Here is a 6,590-nt window from a genome sequence, read left to right on the forward strand (position 1 = left end):
GACATAAGGAATGAATAAGGGAGGAAGTGGTTATGGCAGCTAATGTACACAAGTTTAAAGAGAAATTGGATGCATATAGTTATGGAGATAGGTCGTAATGAGCTTTGGTCGGACCCTGTACAATACAACTAGGTAAATACACACACACACACACACACACACACACACACACACACACACACACACACACACACACACACACACACACACACACACACACACACACACACACACACACACACACACACACACACGGCCCGGTAGCTCAATGGTTAGAGCGCTGGCTTCACAAGCCAGATGACCGGGGTTCGATTCCCCGGCCGGTTGGAGATATTTGGGTCTGTCTCCTTTCACGTGTAGCCCCTGTTCACCTAGCAGTGAGTAGATACGGGATGTAAATCGAGGAGTTGTGACCTTGTTGTCCCGGTGTGTGGTGTGTGCCTGGTCTCAGACCTATCCCAAGATCGGAAATAATGAGCTCTGAGCTCGTTCCGTAGGGTAACGTCTGGCTGTCTCGTCATAGACTGCAGCAGATCAAACAGTGAATTACACACACACACACACTGGCTTCACAAGCCAGAGGACCGGGGTTCGATTCCCCGGCCGGGTGGAGATATTTGGGTGTGTTTCCTTTCACGTGTAGCCCCTGTTCACCTAGCAGTGAGTAGGTATGGGATGTAAATCGAGGAATTGTGACCTTGTTGTCCCGGTGTGTGGTGTGTGCCTGGTCTCAGGCCTATCCGAAGATCGGAAATAATGAGCTCTGAGCTCGTTCCGTAGGGTAACGTCTGGCTGTCTCGTCAGAGACTGCAGCAGATCAAACAGTGAAACACACACACACACACACACACACACACACACACCGCGTAGTGTAGTGGTTAGCACGCTCGACTCACATTTGAGAGGCCCGGGTTCGAGTCCCGGTAAGCGGCGAGGCAAATGGGCAAGCCTCTTAATGTGTGGCCCCTGTTCACCTAGCAGTAAATAGGTACGGGATGTAACTCAAGGGGTTGTGGCCTCGCTTTCCCGGTGTGTGTTGTGTGTTAATGTGGTCTCAGTCCTACCCGAAGATCGGTCTATGAGCTCTGAGCTCGCTCCGTAATGGGGAAGACTGGCTGGGTGACCAGCAGGCGACCGAGGTGAATTACACACACACACACCTGTGGTCTTCGTTAATGTGACCTGCCCTATAATAGATTACTACGTTCTTCATTACTTCTTACAATAATCCTGTAGTGTATCACATCAAATTCAATAAGAACTACCAATAAAATGAATAATGGCAAAGTAACCACTGACATTAAAAATCAACGGACATTATGATCATGGTACTAGCCTCCGGCCCATCCTCCCTCCCTGGCTAACCTGCCTCAGTATTCATATTTAAATGTTATGTTTCTTTAACATATTGTAATTTGTGGCCTCGTCTTTCATTTCGAAGATTCTAATATAATATAAACATCATTACAGTCACCATTCATGAGTGGAATTTTACATTTGTATTCTCATATACCTATATACGCATATGCTATCGAAAGGAAATAGGTTCGGCAATCAGCTTGTGTTTTTGTGAGGTGAAATTTTGTTCATCATAATGTTATTATCTATACTTTTATTATATACATTAATGTTTCTAAACTTATTGTACAAAATTATTTTCATATTAGAGTGGAATATTCAGTTCTGTGAGACGAGATGAAGTTCCTTACCCAGCGTCCAGTTGGTACGCGGAAGAAGCTGTCTGCAGGAATAGCAGTTATTTCCCTCAAGTATTTGAGTTGAGGTTAAAGCACAATGTTGTAATGGTTACAGGTATTGGATTTGTCTTTGCTCTCCTTCATCTTGTTGTAGTTGTTGTTGTTCTTCTTCTTGTTTTTCTTCATATGGAAGAGTCTGCCCAATATAATTCCAAGGCTGGACAGTGGTAGAGGCAAAGGCGAGGTAGAAGACTTCAGTGAAGAAATAGATCGGCACGCATATCCAAAACACCTTCTGCCATTGGGCGACAGTTTGCTGTGGTGAAGAAAGTAATATAGAACACAGTTATCATCATACCTTTTGATACGGAGACATGATATTGAGCAACACACACACACACACACACACACACACACACACACACACACACACACACACACACACACACACACACACACACACACACACACACACACACACACACACACACACACACACACACACACACACACACACACACACACACACACACACACACACAGGCATAATCAATGGTGAGAAAAGCTGAACTTAGATTATAAGCAGAGGTAGGAGAATGTTAAGGACCTGTCCGTCTGTCATCACCCCGACGACAACTGGGCCGATGAATGTCATCAAGCTGCACAGAGTGTTGTCCACACCGAACACCGTGGCTGCAAGGATGTGACGGAAATGCTTAAGTAAAACAAAGACTTGCCTGGATTATGTATTTTTCATATTCATTAATGGCGCAATGATTACGAGCAAATCGGTTGTTAGTTTACCGGCAAAGTTGGGTGCTATGTCCGTATGGTTAACTATAATGGAGGAGGAAACTGCACCGTTGCAAAACAGTGCTGCACACATGATGATGACCACAGTCTGCCACTGACATCCAGTGTAGGCGAGGCAAACCATCATCACTGCTGGTCCCCACATGGCTGCAAGAAACTGCAAAATTGAATTCGTTGCTTCGTATGTGTATGTGTATAGCGTGTCCCGTCAGCGACAGAGGTTTTGATCAGAATTTGAACGAAAATTACTGACAGACAAATTGCAATCTTTATATTGCACAGAAAATTCACTAATAGAGATTTAGCAAGTTTCTGATAACAAAAATATTGAGTTATTTTTGTGTCTTTAGGTAAATAACGTTTCCTTATTTAGGTGTCTTTAAGAGTATTGGACGTTGTATCATCTTTTTTTCTAAATGATAAAAGTTACTGTATTCCGCATGAGCATTGGGTGATCGGCCATTGCAACAGAGCAAGGTGTAGCACTGCGCATTCCTACATGTATACCTACAAAGTAACAGCTGGAGCCAAATCCGTTCAGGAGTTGTGTGTCTTTTTATGAAGAATTGAATAAAGGAAGTCTGAGAGGAATAATACTTTGTTTACTAGTTTCAAAAATGAAAAGAAGAAATGTGTTGTAAAGAGAAGAGACCTAAGGCTTAACGTGGAAGTCAGACAATGGGAACCTCTCGAAACACTAACCAATCATGCTGGTGACTCGGCGGCAAGTAAGCACAGAGATGTAGCCGCGGGAGGTGAGGGCGTCGCCGAGGGTACTCCACGTGATGGCACCCAAGTACCGCGTAAGAAACGGTAGCCCTGACACCATGCCATTCTGAGGTAATAGAAAGAACTTGACTATCATTTTGGTATACACACATCAAGCCCTTATATATATTGATTCATTTTTATTTTCAGGTTGAGTAATATAATAAGTTTCCGTTTCCTCTGTTTATCTTAGTATATACTGTACTACAGGATGGTCTAGTAAGTCCTTTTCATGAGTTCCACTTCTATAGGAGCAAAATATCGTTAAAACTTAAGGTCTGAACTACATTATTTGATAATTTGAAATTTTTCCTTCACGCCATTTAAAAGAGGGATATGTTTGTTGTTTTCTCTTTATATATTTTATAACGATTATTTTCTCTTTGTTGATCGAGAGTAAGAAAACAGACTGGATTCGTATAAATGTTTGACACTGACCGACTTGATGGAGAAACCGAGGATGTTCTTCATGTAAGTGGGCAGTTGAGAGTAATATATGCCAATGCCCCAGCTGTTGCCCATGCCATTCAGAAAGATGGCCCACACTGGCAGGCTGTAGAAAATTTGCTTCCACGGCACTCGCTTCTGCTGCCCTGCACTGCTACATGATAGGCCACTCGCTTGCACCGCCGTCTCGATGTATTCCAGCTCCGCTTTGGAGATCCTGATTTTAAGGGAGTGTGAGGAAAGGACTGATAGCTCCTGCAAACCTTAGGACGAGACGGCCATAGTGGTCATTGTGACATGATTGTATGATGACGTGTGCGTTGACTGTCCTGTCAAGCTTTCAGTTCGACACATACGCTTTTTCATTGTTTCAAAGGTCAAGACATTACTGTGTGAAGAATATGAAATTTTTAGAAAGAAAAAGAAAAATGTTCCAGAAAAATACGAACAAACCTAAAGCAAATAAGAGATTAATTGTAGCACAATTAAGGTTGATTTAACTACACCAGAAGCACTGCTATCGCTGTCTCCGTTTGACAGTTTCAAAGAAAGGATCCCTGGTTGCTCATAGTTTTGCCCATCACCATATAAAACATTTCTTCATTGTTTTAGAATAAGAGAGAGCTCGTCACGGGGTACCTGGGATGTTCCTCCGGGGAGTTGTACATGAAGGTGAACCATAAGAAGCACCACATTATGGACAGCAGCCCCGTCACGTAGAAGGCAGCAGGCCAGCCCCAGGCGGAGATAATGAAGCCGCATAGCATAAATGTCAACCAAGCTGACATCGCCGTGACTGACGAGGAATGAAGAAAAACGTGTAATAGGATAATGTTCCTTAGACAATAAACAAGAAGAGAGACTGATGAAGTACTGTGGCGGAGGTTAATACATTACTATACTTACAGGCTCTCTTGCATGTCGCTACATTTGTTGTATCTAGCTCAGAACTAAATAATGGTAAACAAAATTAAATACTTATTGCGCACTCTGTCTTATCATAGGTAATTGTAAACGTTTTCTCATCTTGACAAGTCTCTCATAGGCTCGGGTGATTCAAATCTAGTCTAAGGTTTGTTAATAAACTAGAGTCGATGGATGATCCACCTTTTTTCTCTGACTGAGAAGAACAGATGACACTTGGCAACAAGTTTAGTTTAACTTGACATAGCCTAAGAAATGCCCTACCATAAGAGGGATGATAAGGCACAAGTAGAATAATTTTTTAATGTGACATGATGATTTAAAATTACTCTGAGTAATTGTGTCTATTCACCTGGTGGAAGCTCTTCATTATAAAACAGTAACGTTGGATCAGAGTAAGAACCTCTCACTCGAGAATGATTTTGAAGTTCTGTCCTAGAACGTATCATATGAATAAAACTTATAATCATACACCACCCTTGATGCTTCTTGAATCTTCCTATTCCCTGTGCAGTGAATCTACATATTGGTTCTCAGCGTATAACCTGTTAGGGACTAATGATACACTTCTCTCAAAGTCCGTCACGCTTCTCAGTCACTTTTGCACTCTTCCTTACCATTCTTTGAGACTCACCGAAGTAAACAATCCCGATGAACCGTGGCCTCTCTAGCGGTGGTATCCATTGTACGATGAGGGCGTGCATAGCTGGCCACGACACACCCTGCAACACGCCACATTGATAACAGCCGACACCATAGTCCACAGCAACGTGATGTTTCCATCTGCCCGCTGTAACCATGCCGTGTTGAGCTGCCACACCACTGTTTACCACAGTGTTCTTCAATTTTTTTTCTTTTAAGATTACGACCCAGTTTGATTTTATCTACTTATATATATATATATATTTTATTTATTGTTCATATGTTTTGTTTATGATGTGATTTTACACTGAATAAGGGCTTGCGACCTAGTTTTGTATCCCACCTGTATTTTCAATCCTGGTCTACCGCACTCCTCTCCTTAACAGCATCATGCCACCAAGTAACCATCCGCCTCCCTTCCTCTTAGCAGAATACCCTAGCCCTTTATCTCTTCTTACCTGACATATGCCCTGCAGGATCCTAACGGTGATGAGAAGACCATAGTGCGTCCTGGCAGCAATAGGTGAAAGTAAAGCTGCCACGCCTCCCGCCAATATGCAGCTGCCGAACACCCATCGTACACCGTACAACTCAGCGGCGCGGCCCCCTATGATCTGTAACATTGTGTGATACACAGAGTATCTAAGAGAGAGAGAGAGAGAGAGAGAGAGAGAGAGAGAGAGAGAGAGAGAGAGAGAGAGAGAGAGAGAGAGAGAGTGGCTTTTGTATTGGACTATTGAGTCATAATACAGGTGATGGTACTATTATAGTCTTAAGTACCTGAGTTGTGGCGTAGCCGTAATTAAAGCTTCCCAGCACGAAGCCCTGCACAACCTCGCCCCATTCCAGCTCGCCTTCCTGTGGCAGTCATTGGAAACACTTCACCTCTACTCATAAAGAATTGTAGTTTAATTTTGAGAACAAGCTTCATGAAATATGAATGTGGTACGACAACGGACTTCATGCGTATGTTATTATTATTTATGGCTAGTATTATATCAAAAGAGGCCACAACACTAACAATGAGGAAAACCACTACAGAAACATCAGGGACACCAACAGGAGCAATACTACGACACCTTTATGGACGCGAGGTTACCAGGTTTTGCAGATCACGTCGCATCACAACAATAATTTGCATGATTGCGTATTTTCACTCGACCTTTTTTCCAATCCTTTTATATCGTTTGTCTCATTTCGTAGAAAAAGAAGAAAATGATAGTAAAGGAACTGACCGAGTGAACTGTTGGTTGACAGGTGTTGGAGGCAGGGCGCGCTGTGGGCTTGAAGAGAAGTATT

The 6,590-nt window shown here is 42.9% G+C and overlaps 1 pseudogene; it reads right to left on the reverse strand.

Moving 5' to 3' along the window:
* Positions 1-1,594: 1,594 nt before the first annotated feature.
* Positions 1,595-6,590, reverse strand: part of LOC123503743 — an 8,610-nt pseudogene continuing 3,614 nt past the window's right edge.

Source organism: Portunus trituberculatus, chromosome 14 (assembly GCF_017591435.1).
Source record: "Portunus trituberculatus isolate SZX2019 chromosome 14, ASM1759143v1, whole genome shotgun sequence".
NCBI lineage: Eukaryota > Metazoa > Arthropoda > Malacostraca > Decapoda > Portunidae > Portunus > Portunus trituberculatus.